The sequence below is a fragment of the Mytilus galloprovincialis genome, chromosome 14, assembly GCF_965363235.1.
Source record: "Mytilus galloprovincialis chromosome 14, xbMytGall1.hap1.1, whole genome shotgun sequence".
NCBI classification, from domain to species: domain Eukaryota; kingdom Metazoa; phylum Mollusca; class Bivalvia; order Mytilida; family Mytilidae; genus Mytilus; species Mytilus galloprovincialis.
The window spans coordinates 38261234-38276707 of record NC_134851.1 but is presented as its reverse complement, the minus strand read 5'-3'; the positions used below and the strand labels follow the sequence as shown (position 1 = coordinate 38276707).

At 36.2% G+C, this 15474-nt stretch overlaps 1 long non-coding RNA gene across 1 annotated transcript; it reads left to right on the top strand.

Moving 5' to 3' along the window:
* The first annotated feature begins 278 nt into the window (after nt 1-278).
* LOC143059401 (uncharacterized) lies at nt 279-13945 on the top strand. Its single transcript, XR_012973478.1, has 3 exons — nt 279-437; nt 2151-2279; nt 12879-13945. It is a non-coding gene; the product is annotated as an uncharacterized LOC143059401 (long non-coding RNA).
* The last annotated feature ends 1529 nt before the right edge of the window (nt 13946-15474 follow it).

The window sequence follows — 15474 nt, the reverse complement described above, 5'->3', positions numbered from 1 at the left end:
CATGCATGCTCAACCAGAATACATCTTGTTTTACAAACTGATTTTCCATAATGATTAGAACGAACGTTTTAATTTAGAAATATTGTGTCACACATATTTATTCTAAAATAACTGACATAGTACTATGCAAATAAAAAAAAACATTAAACAGAGAAATAGTAACACATATGACAACGTATTATCTTTATTAAAAGTAATCTGCTATCGGTCAAAGTATGGCCTTTAACGCAATTAAAAGCATTTTTCTATTGATTCATTGTTTTTATTTTTAGGCGAAAGAAATGGGAAACTGTTTCGACACTCCTACACAACATGCACAAGTGGGGTGTATCACAACACCTCCACCTCCAAAACATAATCGCAAAGAAATTTATGATAACTTGACACGTTATCTTCGTAAAAGCTATGATTTAGCTAATGGTCTTCAGCAGAATTTTGTAAGTACGAATGTTTATCATTAGTTTACAGTTGATTGACACAAGTGTGTTTCCATGACTTTACAATTTCATGAGGTAATTGGAATAGACTTGTGAAATCATCGATTTGAACGGAAGCTTTAAAAAGATATGCGTCCACGTTGTATTCTAAGAAACTTAGAAAGGAATAAAAGGTAAACATTCTGTATCGTTGTTCATGAAATGATTAAACGCTAATAAGTCAAGGATCGACAAATCAGGTTGAAAAAGCAAAGTCGACGAAAGATAAACAGAAATCTTAAATCACAACATATCAAACTAAAGACCGAAGAATGTAAACCCCCAAAACACTTTAAATTAAAAGCTGGACAATGAGCGCATGATACGCCCGTCACACAACTCGGTAACGTAAAATCTCAAACTATATTAAACATCATCAAGTCCCAGATTTAAGTTTTGTTAACATTGTTTTTACATATTGTCTTTTAATTGTGTCACCAATCAAATTTATTTGCTTAGTATATGTTTCCCAACTTTGTTAATATTCATTTTGATCGAGTTAGGCTATTTCATTTGATACTTTACAGTGTATATTTCTTTGTTGTGATGTTGTGCTGTTGTCACATGTTATAGTGAAGTTTCCACCTGTAAAAACGTTTAAGCCCGTTGAATGTGTTTGCACTTGTCCTTATACAGGAACTTGTTATTCATAGGTTGCGTACTGTTGATGTGGTTTATAAGTGTTTCTCGTTTTTTATTTTTTATATAGATAAGACCGTTGGTATTCCGGTTTAAATGTTTTGGGACCCTTTATTGCTTGCAACTCGGTGTGAGCCAAGGTTTAGTGTAATTTGACCTATAATGGTTTACTGTTCTAACAAATTGTGACATGCTGGAGAGTTGTCCATGGTGACTAATACCACATCTTCTTTCATCTATTTGTGCATGGATAACTTAAAAACGATCAATTTAATAGGTTTACAATCAATTCACAACAAAACAATCATACTGTTTATCTTGTTCACATGTGTCTGTCAGACTTACAAAAGTTGAATTAAAATCGATCATGCACTTTAGGTTTGGCACCCTTCGTTATTGTTAAGTGTATAACTCTCATGGCGGTGATTCCACAACAAGCAGGACACGTTGTCACATACCAGTCCAATGAAATTTATTTTCATCTTCAAAAAATATTATCGCTAATGGATATTTTGTTAACATGTTGTAGGCTGCTATTATGATACTTATACCCTTAAAGCTATTGAGCAAAGTTAAGTTGAAGTGATCACATCAAAAGTGTTGCCGGTGTCAACATCATTTAGTTGACCATTGTTAAACATCTGAGTTGGTGTTTGTGCTGATCATGCTTTTGGTTCTATGTTTTCCTCAATTCTGACATCAACGAATTGGAAGTTAGCGCAACACGTGGATCAGGATCGCACTGTCATAGTGAGCATCTGATATCATTAACGATTTCGGGTCGGGTTCTCGTTGCTCAATCTGATTCGAATGAAGTCTTTGTCGTTTGTAGTTAAATTTTAGTTTTGATAATTAAAAACGTCTTTTAGGATATACAATCTTAAGTCATTCAGACCTTACCTTTGTTTTAAAATTACAGAATATAGCAGGAAAATATATGATATCGAGCAGAATTTTAAATAAATTGAGATTCCCAGTTATAACGTGTTATACATGTAAGAAGCACACTTCCTTACTATGATTTTTATATATCAGGCAGCAACAGAGATGCAAAATTCAACGATGATTGGGATTATAAAAAAGAAAGTCACTCAATATTCAATGATGTCACTAATGACAGATGAAGAGGCAGAGGAAATAGCCGGGAGCAAAAACAAAATACTGGTAAGTAAACACGTAACGACCCTTTTTTTAAATTTTCAAGATATGCAAGTAGTGTGAAAAGGGTGATTTTACACCACATCTGCATACATTAAGAATAAAAAGTCAAACTTCTGATAAAAAATGTAAATATAAATAGAGTTTTAATTGATCTAAGGGTAGAAAAAAAATGTTTTTTAAAGAAAAGATGGATGAAGATTTTATAAATGATAATATCTTTGACGATAAGGTAAAAAGTAAAATCACAAAAATACTGAGCTTAGAGGAAAATCAATTCGGAAAGTCCATAATCACATGGCAAAATCAAATAACAAAACACATAAAAAACGAATGGACAAGAACTGTCATATTCCTGACTTGGTACAGGCATTTTCAAATGTAGAAAATGGTGGATTAAACCTGGTTTTATAGCGCTAACCCTCTCACTTTGATGACAGTCTCATCAAAAACCGTTATATTTACAATGATGCGTGAATTAAACAGACACAATAAATAAAAATAGTCAAAATACAGGTACATTAATCATCAGCGTGTAACAATTTTAAAAGGGACAATTTAACATAACACAAAAACATCTATCTACAAATACATTCATTGATTTGCATGTCTGACGTCAGAAAATTTTATACGTCACATATATTTGTCGTTCAATGTACATACAAACAATTTTAAAATTTCACACAGGTAATGTTAGCGTACAGGATTAAAAAATCAAAAGAATGTAAGAATAAATTTCAGAAATAGACCGCATGCGCAATCGATATGCACAATATTTTATACACTGCCCTCATTGTATAGCCAGTGCATCAATAGACGCCAGCTCTAAGACGTTTTTGTTTTGAAGTGTTGCTAACTGCCTTTGTGGCGTTGTCTTGTTTGGATTATACAGCAATGAACGGAGAAGACTGGAAGGTATTTTGTACAATAATGGATAATTTCAAAAACTACTTATGCAACGTTTATCCTTGCGATCAGAAATTGAACGAATACTGGACAAAACTAGAGCGCTTTGCTGAGCAATCAGCAAAAATATCGAAATGTGAAAAGAGAGGAACAAAATTGCGCAGAAATGAACATTATTTATGTATGTGCCTGTCCCAAGTCAGGAGCCTGTAATTCAGTGGTTGTCGTTTGTTTATGTGTTACATATTTATTTTTCTTTCTTTTATTTTCTGTAAATAAGGCCGTTAGTTTGCTCGTTTGAATTATTTCACGTTGTCATATCGGGGCCTTTTATAGCGGACTATGCGGTATGGGCTTTGCTCATTGTTGAAGGTGGTACGTGATCTATAGTTATTAATGTCTGTGTTATTTTGGTCTCTTGTTGACAGTTGTCTCATTGGCAATCATACCACATCTTCTTTTTTATTGAAGCATGACGAAAGGGAAATGTTTTAACTAAAATTGATGGAAAGTGTAGAACAAGAAGATGATAATTTAACAGAATTATATATTAATTACCTTCTGATTTGCGAAACGAAAAAGACTAGAATTAAAAATCTACAGAAGAAAATCGATCACACAAGACGTAATGTACTGGTCTATACGTTAGGACAAGGAGAAACTATTTTTGTTTTGAAACAAAAATTGAAGCTATTTATAAGGATGAGTTGTGCCTGCTAGTTGTATTTATAAACTGGTAAAATTTTACCAGATTGCTGATCTACATCAGAAAATATTGAAATGTAACTTACCAGTAAGAGACATTTTCAAACATCTCGACATGTTACATGATATATGTATTATACTTGAATGGTGACTTTTGATTGAATCAATACATTAATATCTTTGTCTTGAGGACCACCCACATTATAAAAAGAGTCTAAATCTTGTGGTATCATAGATTTTTTCAGCGGGAAAATAGTATAACGGCGTGAGACTTTTTATAGCGGGAAAATAGTATTACAGCTTGAGACTTTTTACAGCGGGAAAATAGTATTACGGCGTAAGACTTTTTATAGCGGGAAAATAGTATACGGCGTGAGACTTTTATAGAGGGAAAAAAAGTATGACGGCGTGAGACTTTTTTTGCGGCGAATTGCAAACAACACAGACCCCAAACATTCTCGTTCATAGTATCCGGAATATCGCGGGAAAATAGTATTACCGCGCGATACTTCTCATAGCGGGAAAGTAGTATATTACGGCGTGAGACTTTTACATCGGGAAAAGAGTATTACAGCGTTATACTTTTTATGGCGGTAAAAGAGTATAATGGCGTGAGACTTTTGATAGCGGGTCCCCAGATTTATTAATGGTCTCTCATACCTCTTCTCATCCCTCAGTTGTAAAGATAGATTGAAGCGCGTGAGGATTTGGCTATCGTTTCCGGATACTATGAACGAGAATGATTGGGGTCTGTGTTGTTTGCAATTCGCCGCAAAGGTGTATTGTCTATTTATTTAGGCTAAAACACAACCTTCATATTTTGATCAACGGATTCAAACTGCAGGATTCTGTCGGAAATGACAAGTGCAAACGCTTCGGTGTTAACTAGAGCATTGCGGATGAATTTGTCACGGATCTGAATACCTACCGTAGATTATTTGAGACGTTCAGACTAACGACTCATATCGATAACAAGCAAAGGGTTCAAGTCGATAATCGAAGGATTATTACCACCATTACTTTTTTTTTTTTTTTTTTGATTTTTATAATTATTGAAATCTTTACATTTGTTAGATTAAAACATCGATTACCGGTACCTTATCCCGGCCTCGACCACCATTACTGAGGAGATTGTCCATGTTGTAGAATTTCTTTCTAAAGTCGAAGGCCTCTTTGAACACTCTGTCGAACCTATTTTCGTTCAATGCTGCATTATAGTCGACTGCTGGATAAAGTTCAGCGATGAGGGTGACATGGATATTTCGCAATTGAAAGTGATCGAATACGAAAAATATATAGGTTAGTTCACCACTTTTGTCGGTTTGGAAGGCAACCATGATATATCTAAGATTTTTTTACCACTCTTTGCAGCTAGGCGCCAGTTAAACTGTGCGGAATAATCCATATACCACAGTTGGCTGAGATCCTGCGATTTCGAAAAGTCGTCGGTGTAGGTTGACATTCCGAGCATAGAGGTGACGATGCCAGGGTCGTTAATGTTTGATCTGCTGACCGGAAAGCCTGTAACTGATGCTCTTGAAGAGATACGTGATAACATTATAGGCAAGCGATACAAGATCGGCATTGGCATATCTTGTGTTATAATTCTTGAGAAGTCGACCTTCCACCACAAGATCACTTTCGGCGGCATGTAGGAACAAATCCTTGGTTTCGATGTTGATTCGGATTTCAACACCGGTATTGTTCAACTGGGTACCGGCTTCTGGTTCGTATTCTCGAATCTGATATTCTTAGTGACTTTTTCAACACATTTCAAGGCTGCATTGTTAGCAGCACTCACGGCCTTACTTCCTAGGGTTTTAGCGGCAGAGGAAGTAAACATGCGTCCAGCCATTGTGTCATACAGTCCTCTACCACCGTCGACGTACTGGCGAGGGTATCCTTTTTTGATTTGTAACATTTATTTAAAGGATGTAATGATGAAGCGCCTTATATTTCTCGATGCTGATATGTCTACCATTTTTCATAGCATCGATAATCGACACAATTTCGTTGCGCATACCATTATTTCATGCTCGGTGTGCTATGGCACACAGTTTCAAGCGATCGAGAAGCTGTTTAAAGTTGGAAGGAAGAAACACGGTTTGCAGCCCACTTGCAAACTTATCCTCCTCCATCTGTAACTCTTATTTGCATTCGGGGTTCTCAAAACGGCAGAATTGCCTTGATACATGGCATCGGAACTTTTTCGGATCTGTGCATTGTCGTCAAGGTGGTCGGGATCGAACTATTCTGGATTCTTTTTCACCATGAATTCCGAGAGGTCAAGGATTCTTCTGTTCCTCACAAGACCACAAAAATATCATCGCCGTCAAACGTAAATGATGAGCTTCCGATGAAGATACAATCGTTTTCAGATCGCAATCCAAATGTGTATACGTAGTCGGCGGAAGGAGTCATACTGTGGGTCGGCAAACTCGGGCGGTGGAGGAGGGAGGACTGTCACGGCTACAAGAAGGTCTACGATCATTTTGTTGATTTGTGAAGCTGCCTCTCGCTGAGCCTCAACCACAGACTTGACCCCTTTGGAAAGGTCATGGCTGAGTCCAATATTGTCGAGGCTATGCTGAATATTACTGGCTTGAATTTTTCCCAACGTTCCCAAGCGCCTCGGGGGAGGTCCAGACGCCGTTACCAATAGCTAGATCTATCGTCCGTATTCGCTGCGGCCCCCTTTTTTCTTTCAAGATTGAAGTATCTGAGGCATAGGTCTTTACCAGGGTGGCAAGGGTATGTATACTGGTGACCGCGGATCTTCTTGATTGGACATTGGGGTTGAGAAAAAGGCGGCCAGAGTTCCATGCGTCAAAATCCTCTTCACCACTATAGATCATGTGGAGGATCACGCGACCACACTTCCAACGCATTCTTCTAATATCGACTGGGTCCTACTCGAACTTACATTTGCATACAGGGCCACTCAAACTTGCAGGGTTCCTCTGTGTCCAGAAAGTGTTAATTCTCAAAGAAGAAGAATGCTTTATTCTCCAGAAAGAAATCTTCGACCTGATCCATTGTTTTGTTCATACCACATAGAATTCATCGAATTTGCATCGGTATTTTCCAGTCGACTTTGGGCTCGTGAGATTGATGATCACAAATCCATAGGGCTCGTCCCCGCAACGATTACACAGAGCGTCAAATTGTTCCTTGGTAAGATCGTTACAGCGCCGGATATGGTCAAGATTATAAGCATCTTGCTGAAAGAGACAGATACAGTTGGTATTCCCAAGGATCGAGTGTCGGGGTAGTTTGAAGTAGTTTTGGCACAGGTAGACACAGTCAACATTATTGTGACGACCGCGAACATAGTAGTCTCCACATTAATTTTTCTTGCTCAGCATCATATCATCAAACATCGTCAGATTCTTTTGCGGGTGGGATCCAACTCTCCAGGGTCTGGCACATCGCTCCCATGCTCGGAGAGAAAAAATATCGAATCCACTGGGATGTTGGGTGGTGGTAGGAGATCAACCACATCGGTTAACGAATGGGGTATTTTTTTTCACTGCATCAGATTTCGAATATATTCCTTCGAGATTCCTTTTCCAAGGGCTCGCTGCACGAGCTGATAGATGGGTTGGTGAAGCGATTTTCCAAACACATACAATCAATTGTAGTCAAGCCATCCATCTTGCAGGAGAAGATTGTTGAGTAGGGTAGTTTTACCACTATCGGATTTTCCAATGATCAACCCTAGAATCGATCGCTGTGGTAGGAGATAATGGTTGCTCCTCTTGGGGGTTTTATCACTGTAAGAAAAAAAATTAACGTCCATTTAATTAAAGAAAGCAATGTTCTGTATGAAATGTCGAAAAATAACGTAAACTGTGAACCTAGGTGAGACAGTGACCAGCAACGGACGTCGGAGGAAGGTTGGTAACTGTAATGTTTGCAGTGCCAAGAAATCAAAGTTTTTTGCTACCGGAGATTCCGGATTCATTAACAAAATGATTAACCGGTTGCCTGTAGAAACGTATTTGCCCGGACACAATTTCTCCGGACCTGGAACTAACCGATGGTACACCGAAGTCTTGGTCCAAACCCATCAAGGCTGCATATCATCATGACCTCTGCTATGTTCAGCATAAGAATACCGATTTACGAAACCCCATCTGTGACAAAACGATGCTAGCTTCACTCGATGCTATTTCCAATCCCACCATGCAAGAAAAATGAAACGTAGTATCGTCAGACCCATCATCAGTACAAAAGCACGATTCGGACTGGGTGTTAAAAGAAGTGGTTCGCTGGACCGATGAGTTATCTGAGGAGTTGCACAAACCCGTTTGACGCAAGTTTCAGAGGCGTCGAGCGGTTGTACGTGGAATAGATGAAACTTGGGCTGCTGATCTCGTTGACATGGGTGCCTTTTATTCGTGATAACAAGGGATTCAAATTTATCCTGAGCATTATTGACATGTTCTCCAAATACAGTTGGTTAATACCACTCAAGAAAAGGAAAGGTTTAACGGTGCGGCATGCTTTCCAAGCAGTGTTCAAGGAGCACGTTCCCACGAAATTGTGGACAGACAAAGGTACCAAGTTCTACAACAAGGATGTAAAGTCGCTGCTTCTAAAGCATGATATTGAGCTCCACTCCACCGAGAATGAGAAGCCGAGCCTTTAGCTCATTGTTGTCTTTTATACCATCCTTCATCTGTTGGGTCACCCACCGTTTTGTCATGGCATCCGAGCTAGCCTTGGGATATCCTAGGCTAGTAATGCGATTGTTGTTCATATCCAAATTCTACAGCATCCGCCGAAAGGATACGCGGTTTTCTGGACTGGATCCAAACTTGTCAATTTTATGTAAAGAGCGAGAAGATTGCATCTTCAAGCGATTTTCCAGTTGCCAACAATTTCAACATGAACACGAGGCAAAAGTGATCACACTCCACAGCTGGGTGGTAGGGTATCTCGCATAAACACCCCTCTGAAACTTGAGATTACTAGGGCTGTGACGGCTCTTTCCAATTCCTTATTCGACATAGGCTTGCGGGGAAGAACTAATTTGAGCACCTCGGGGTATTTCATTCTTTTCTAATTTTTACACATACTTTATTTATAGCCGGTTGTGTTGCTCCTCGATTTGATTATGTCCGAGAGCAAGGGTGTTAATTCCATCGGGGATAATGTGTCGCTTGGTATCTTTAGCTGAAAGAGCGACTTTGTTAATTTCCTGGGTGTAATTCTGAGGGCGGTAATTTTGAAAAATATTCATTAACTGGTATATTTTCTGCTGGATATCTAAGCATCGCTTGTAGTGGTCAAGGTAATATTCTTTTTAATAACAAACCCTTGTATCTCCCTTTGCTCTCTTGGTAGGTTCACCATCATCCATTTTGTAGGCGTATAATTTTAGTCGAAGTCCCACAAAGTCAGTCAAACTCTTACCACAACATTCATCCTTAAACATTCCTATTACCTTTTAGTGAACACCAGCTGGAAATTGAGAAGGGTGGTCAGCTGGATAATTAGAAGTATCAATTTTTTCCTGAAAATGTTGAATAATATCTTTGTAAAAATCTTCAGTTTGAATTGCATAAGCTAAGCTATCTGTATCAGTAAACAGTAGCCTGGCGTTATTATCATACATCTCTTGTACAAAACCATAATGAAATTTATACATCAAACCCTTAAAATGTCTAAAGTGCATGCACCTATCTAAACTAGCTGGTTAAATTTAAACTTGTTTTTATTTCACGTGATCAGCTACCAAGTTTTCAGTAAATACAAATCGGCGGTCAAAGTTAGGTTTGGACACTAGTTTTAAGGCTTGTTTTTCACTGTTCAGTAGTTGAACATCAACCCTTTTTCGAATATTTTCCATAGTTTTTCCAAACACTGAGTTATTCATTAGTTTATAACAAACGTTTTAAGCATCAGTTATAGCCTCAGCTCTAATTTCAGTATTCTAATCAATATATGATTTAAGCCATGGAGATTGATCAAATCTAATAATTCGATGAACTTTTTTTTTAAAGTATTCCTTGGGAAAGGTAGTATTGAAGGTTTTGAAGATGAAGAATATATTTTACCCGTTTCCATAAATAAGGAACCAGTTTGCGAACTTTATTAATTTCTACATTTTCGTTTGCTAAAGGATAGTCGTTATGACTATCATGAAGATGTTGAGGATATTCTAAATCAGTTTCTACAAACGCACCATATTTATAATCTTTTAAATATTAATATCTTTTGGTTCTACACATTCAAACCCTCTTTTAGCATGTTTAGGAAGAGACCGTGCCATAATCCACCCATATAAATTGTTCTAATCGAATCCTAGTAAATTTTGGCATTGCATCATAAAGTAGTCATGGGGATGTAAAATAGTCTGCAGGATCAAGTTTGTGAGTTTTTATACAATTATCCCTAAAATTATCAAAACTATCTTCTAATAAAGCCACATCACTTTCCAAGTAAAGATTGTGATAATTTTGCATTGATCGACAATTAATTCCCTTAAAGGCATACGATACAGTTACAGGGGAGGTAATGACATTGATAACCTAAATTGTTATTTTCGCGACGTCAAACTATGACTTATCGGGAAGAGATTCAGTTTTCGCCTGATTTTTATCATTCAAACTTATTTAACTTGAAAACGAGTTCATGGACCTCTCTTTTTTTAAATGCCATTTGGTTTGATTACGCGAGAAGATTATGTGTGCCAGTTTTGAGGGAAACGTGCCCTGTCACTTGAGAAGCTAGAAGGCATAAAAGCCTCTTAATCCAAAAGTTATGTTGTTTGTTATCTCTAGTCAAAAACAAAAGTTCTATATGTTGTGTGCCAATATTCTTAAAAATTCTTAACGGAGATATTTGAAAAATTTTCTTCTCCATCTTCATCTGTTTTCACATGTATCATCAAACTCAAAAACATTATTATTTAAGTCTAAATTTTGTCGCTCAAATTTATCAATAGCTTTAAGCGATACTGGAAACGTAATGCCATCAAAATTAATCTGAAGTTTTATATTTTTTATACTCTTTTCATATTGGTTTAGTCGGTAAGCGTTTTTTTTTTTTTATCCACTTCATTTTCATGTAGGGCTGACAGTAACGCCCACTGGAAGCACTAATTGTCTTCATTCTTAACATTTACAATTGCCTTCTTTTTGGCTACTGCTATTGGAGTTGGTATAAATGAGCTACCGGCACGTGGTTAAAACTTATTTATATGAATTTCTAATTCATAAATTTTTCAAAATGTCAATCCACTACCTTCTAGCACATATTTTGCTAAATTTTCTGTAACTTTCTCTACCATAAGTAAAATCTCAAAATTAAGGTCTGGTGATTGAGCCTGATATGATCTTAAAGTTTGATGTGCATAAATATTATCTCCGGTTGTTTTGATTTAACTAACTCTACTGTTTATGCTAGTTTCACCTTTTATGCTTTCTATTGGGTGAGGGTACTTTCAACATTATTTAAAATGGTGTCTTAACTTATTTGAATAAAACGTTTCTAAATCCTAATGTTTAAGTGGTTTTATAGCAACTGTGTTAAATACATCTGTTAATGCAACTTGCTTGTTACAAATTTGAATTTTATTATCCGTGGAGGCATTTTTAATATATTGTTTAACCAATTCAGTTAGGGCAGTACTCCCATTTCGAGAATGGTTGGTAATTCCCTGGTTTTGTTTTTGCTATAGTCTTTAATTCCTTTTTAGTAAAAAAAACTTTTCGCGAATATATTTATGGGTAGTTTTGTCTTAAATTTATTTCCTTTAAATAATGTTGAAAGTACCCTCACCCAATAGAAAGCATAAAAGGTTAAACTAGTATAAACAGTAGAGTTAGTTAAATCAAAACAACCGGAGATAATATTTATGCACATCAAACTTTAAGATCATATCAGGCTCAATCACCAGACCTTAATTTTGAGATTTTACTTATGGTAGAGAAAGTTACAGAAAATTTAGCAAAATATGTGCTAGAAGGTAGTGGATTGACATTTTGCAGTTTGTCGAAGCTTTTTCATAGTCTCTTTTACTACTATTTCTCCTCTAATTAGAGTGTTGTTATCATCCTCCTATTGGGGTAATTGTTTGTTGTGTCGCCAGCAGTGTCCATCTCTTCCTGGTTTACTCTTACAATATGGACCCTTTAATGGTACACCACAAGCCTGAAATCCCGGAGCAGTAGCATTCTAAATGTTTTGACGCGCCTCTGTACCACAGTTCTGACACATTTTAGTTCTTTCATTTATATCTTCAATTTAGGATTGTTGCAACATTGTTGGTTTTTGGGAAGTTGGGGTAGTATTTTTATCCTCATGATACTTCTCATTATCTTTTTAGAAAACATTTCATATTTGATCCATGTTGTCACTTGTTTTTACTCTATAATTTGATCCCTTTAAGGTATCTCTATCAATGTTAACGAAAGCCATATTTTGTTTCTACCCTAATTGAAACTATATGCATTTAAATTTTATATTTAAAGTTTGACTTTTTATGCTAAATTTATGGTGTAGAATCCTCATTTTGACACTACTTATACATGTAAATAAAATCATCATACATATCAGGATTGAAATTTTTAATTTGCAATTAACGTGAGTTTGTCTACAAAAGACTCTTCAGTGATGCTCGAATAAAAAAATTTAAAAAAGGCCAAATAAGTAAATTTTCCTTCGATATATTTATTGAATCCGAATAGTTGCAACCATACAGATACACATTAAAAAAAAAAACTCCAATCTAGAAAAAATTAGAAGTACTGGTTATACTCAAAAATAAAATGTATGAACTATGTATTAGTTATTGAGTGCTTTATAATTGTTTACCTGGCCTTGGTAAGTAAAGTAAGTTTTAACCACAAAGAAGAATGATAGTAAGTTGTTTAAAGATAATATTTGCATGCATTAAATGAAAGGTTTTTAGATTAAAAAAAAAACAAAAATACAGCAATTGTTATTTATAATGGACAGATTAATTCATGTTACTCTAATTAACAGGAAAGATATTGGTACAAACGATCTAGAAAGATAATAAAAAGTGTGGTACACAGGCTAAAAGACGTCCATATCAGTTCCGATCAACATGATCAACAAGAACATTTAAAGACGCTTGTCTCTAAATTACACATAGATTTTCGACAGATGATTAATGCTGCAATTCTGCAATTAGATAATGAAATAAACAAGGCGCAAAGTACAGAAGAAAGTGAAACAGAGAGACCAATTGAGGACTCTTATGATGAGAAAACAGAGACTTTTAGGTTGCTTTTTACATGTACTTTAATACTGAAAACAGAACGCGATAACTTTTCTAATATATGTTTGTATCTTTAGAGACCTCTACATAAGCCATGTAGTCCAGCGGCTACAAGCATATTTCAGAAGAATTGTGCACATCCTGCTACAAGCATGAAATTTGGCATAGACCTTCCTCAACTATAACTCTTTTATTTCAGATAGGAAGGCAATTAAAAAAATGTCATCATACTTAAATCAGCCCTATATCGAAGGCTAGTATTTGAAAAGGTGTTATTATCATGCTACTAACATAATATTGATACCAACCTTTGTTATATACTACTTTTGTATATATGATATAGATAAGATGTCTTCAAAAACCCTACTTCCGGTAAAATCCAACATGGCGGATATAGTACTATAATAAGCTTATTTTTAGGGAGGGTAATTAAAATGTATTTAAATGTACTGCTACTTTAATTACATTGGGCAGGAACCTTTCTTTTGTGCTTTTCATGGATACAATGTATATGACATATCTCTTTAAAAACCTTACTTCCGGTAATATTCAGAATGGCGGACATAGAAATATTAATTTTCTATTTTAATATTCAACTTTTTTCAAAATGTAAAGAAAATGTTTTTGTTGTTATTTTTTGCTTGTCATTAAGCTATGGGCTTCTAGTGATCCTCAAAACCACTAATTTTATTCTGTTGTAAATTTGTAAATCACACTTCCGGTAAAAAAAACCCAAATATGGTGTAACTGTCAAAAATGAGTCCTCAATGCATATCTTTGATTTAGAGTTTTGGATAGATTGTTTAATACAAAATAAAATTACTGTAGTACTTACTAATTTTTCAAATTATTTCTTGTTGGCTCAAAATACATGTTTATTCACAGTCACAACACATGCAAACAAAGCAGTGCACTGGAGACCCGATTTTCAACACTAACAACGACCACGACATCCTCTGTATCTGTATCTGTATCGGTATGAATACGTTGTCGATACCAATTCTGGCTTTCATATAACGGTTTAAGAGAGCACCGCCGATTTACTGACGAGGCGTAAGAGCAGATTTGGCGCTCTGTACTTTTGATGCGTGCTCTACAGTGTCGTCTAGCTGATGTGACGGGATCACTGTCTTTACAAAGAATGAGTTTGAGTATTGTGGTGTTTTTCTTAGTGGAATGTCAAAACACTTAGAGTGATTCTTTACTTGCTTTTTCACAATATTTATTGCGCGGTATTCTTCGAATTTCTTGGCAGTTATGTTTCTCTTAGGACGTGCTTTTTTTGAGAAATTCGTCCGGTTCAATAGCGGGAATCAGCCCCTAATCCAATTTGTACATAAACATCAACTTATAGCTTGTTCGTCTAGCAGTTCTCTGGAGGTCTTGTAGTTCCAGTTGGGCAAGCATATTGGAGACACATCTGTCCTCTCTTGACTTGTTATAAATGGTGATAAATCTTGCAACTTGACGTTGTATCCTTTCTAGCTTATTTATGTTTGTTACCGTGTAGGGGTCAAATACTATGGCTCCAAATTCAATCGTTGATCAACGAGCGAGATGTAAGCTGTTTTTTGCAATCTTGTGGGCAGTATTTCAAGTTTCTGTTTTGAAAGCCTAGTGTTGAATTTGCTTTCTTTGCCACGTTTAATATGTGGGTGGTCCATTTGAGGTCTTCCGAAATTTGTAGGCCTAGGTACAGGTTATGCTAGACTTATAGATTTTATGGCTTTTGTTGATGATGCTTAAGGTGTAGCATTTTTTGGCATTGAACCGCATTCCCTAGTACATCCACAATGTACAAGCTTCTGACAAAATTATGAGGCCTTAGAAAGAGTTATTTAAAAGTTATCCTATTTGTCCCTTCGCCATCCATTAGCGCCTGAACTGGGTAGCATAAGAGTCAATTGCAAGCTCGCCCCCTACACACCTGCCTTAGCATAAATAGCACGTTTTAGATGCTGGAAAAATTAGACCAAGTTGAGAGAATACCCTCAATTAGTCTTCCCTTTTGTGCAAATAGTTATTTTCTTTATTCTTTAACCATGTTAACCCCATCTGATAAGTTTGTGTGATCTTACTGTTAAACCTCGGTGATATAGGCTGAATAATCATCATTCTTTATGTCATCAAAGTTACATCTTCAAATGCCATCAATGTCTCCCACGCAGTCTTTTTATCCTTTTCAAGCATTCAGAGAACCATATCACAACTGGTAAAGACATGGATCACAATAAGTGTGTGTGATCACTCATTGCCAGGTGCATTTGAAAGGTCATTGATATATATTTATCCACAGCTTTTTGCCCTCCCAAATACAATCCATAGTTTGTCTACCCC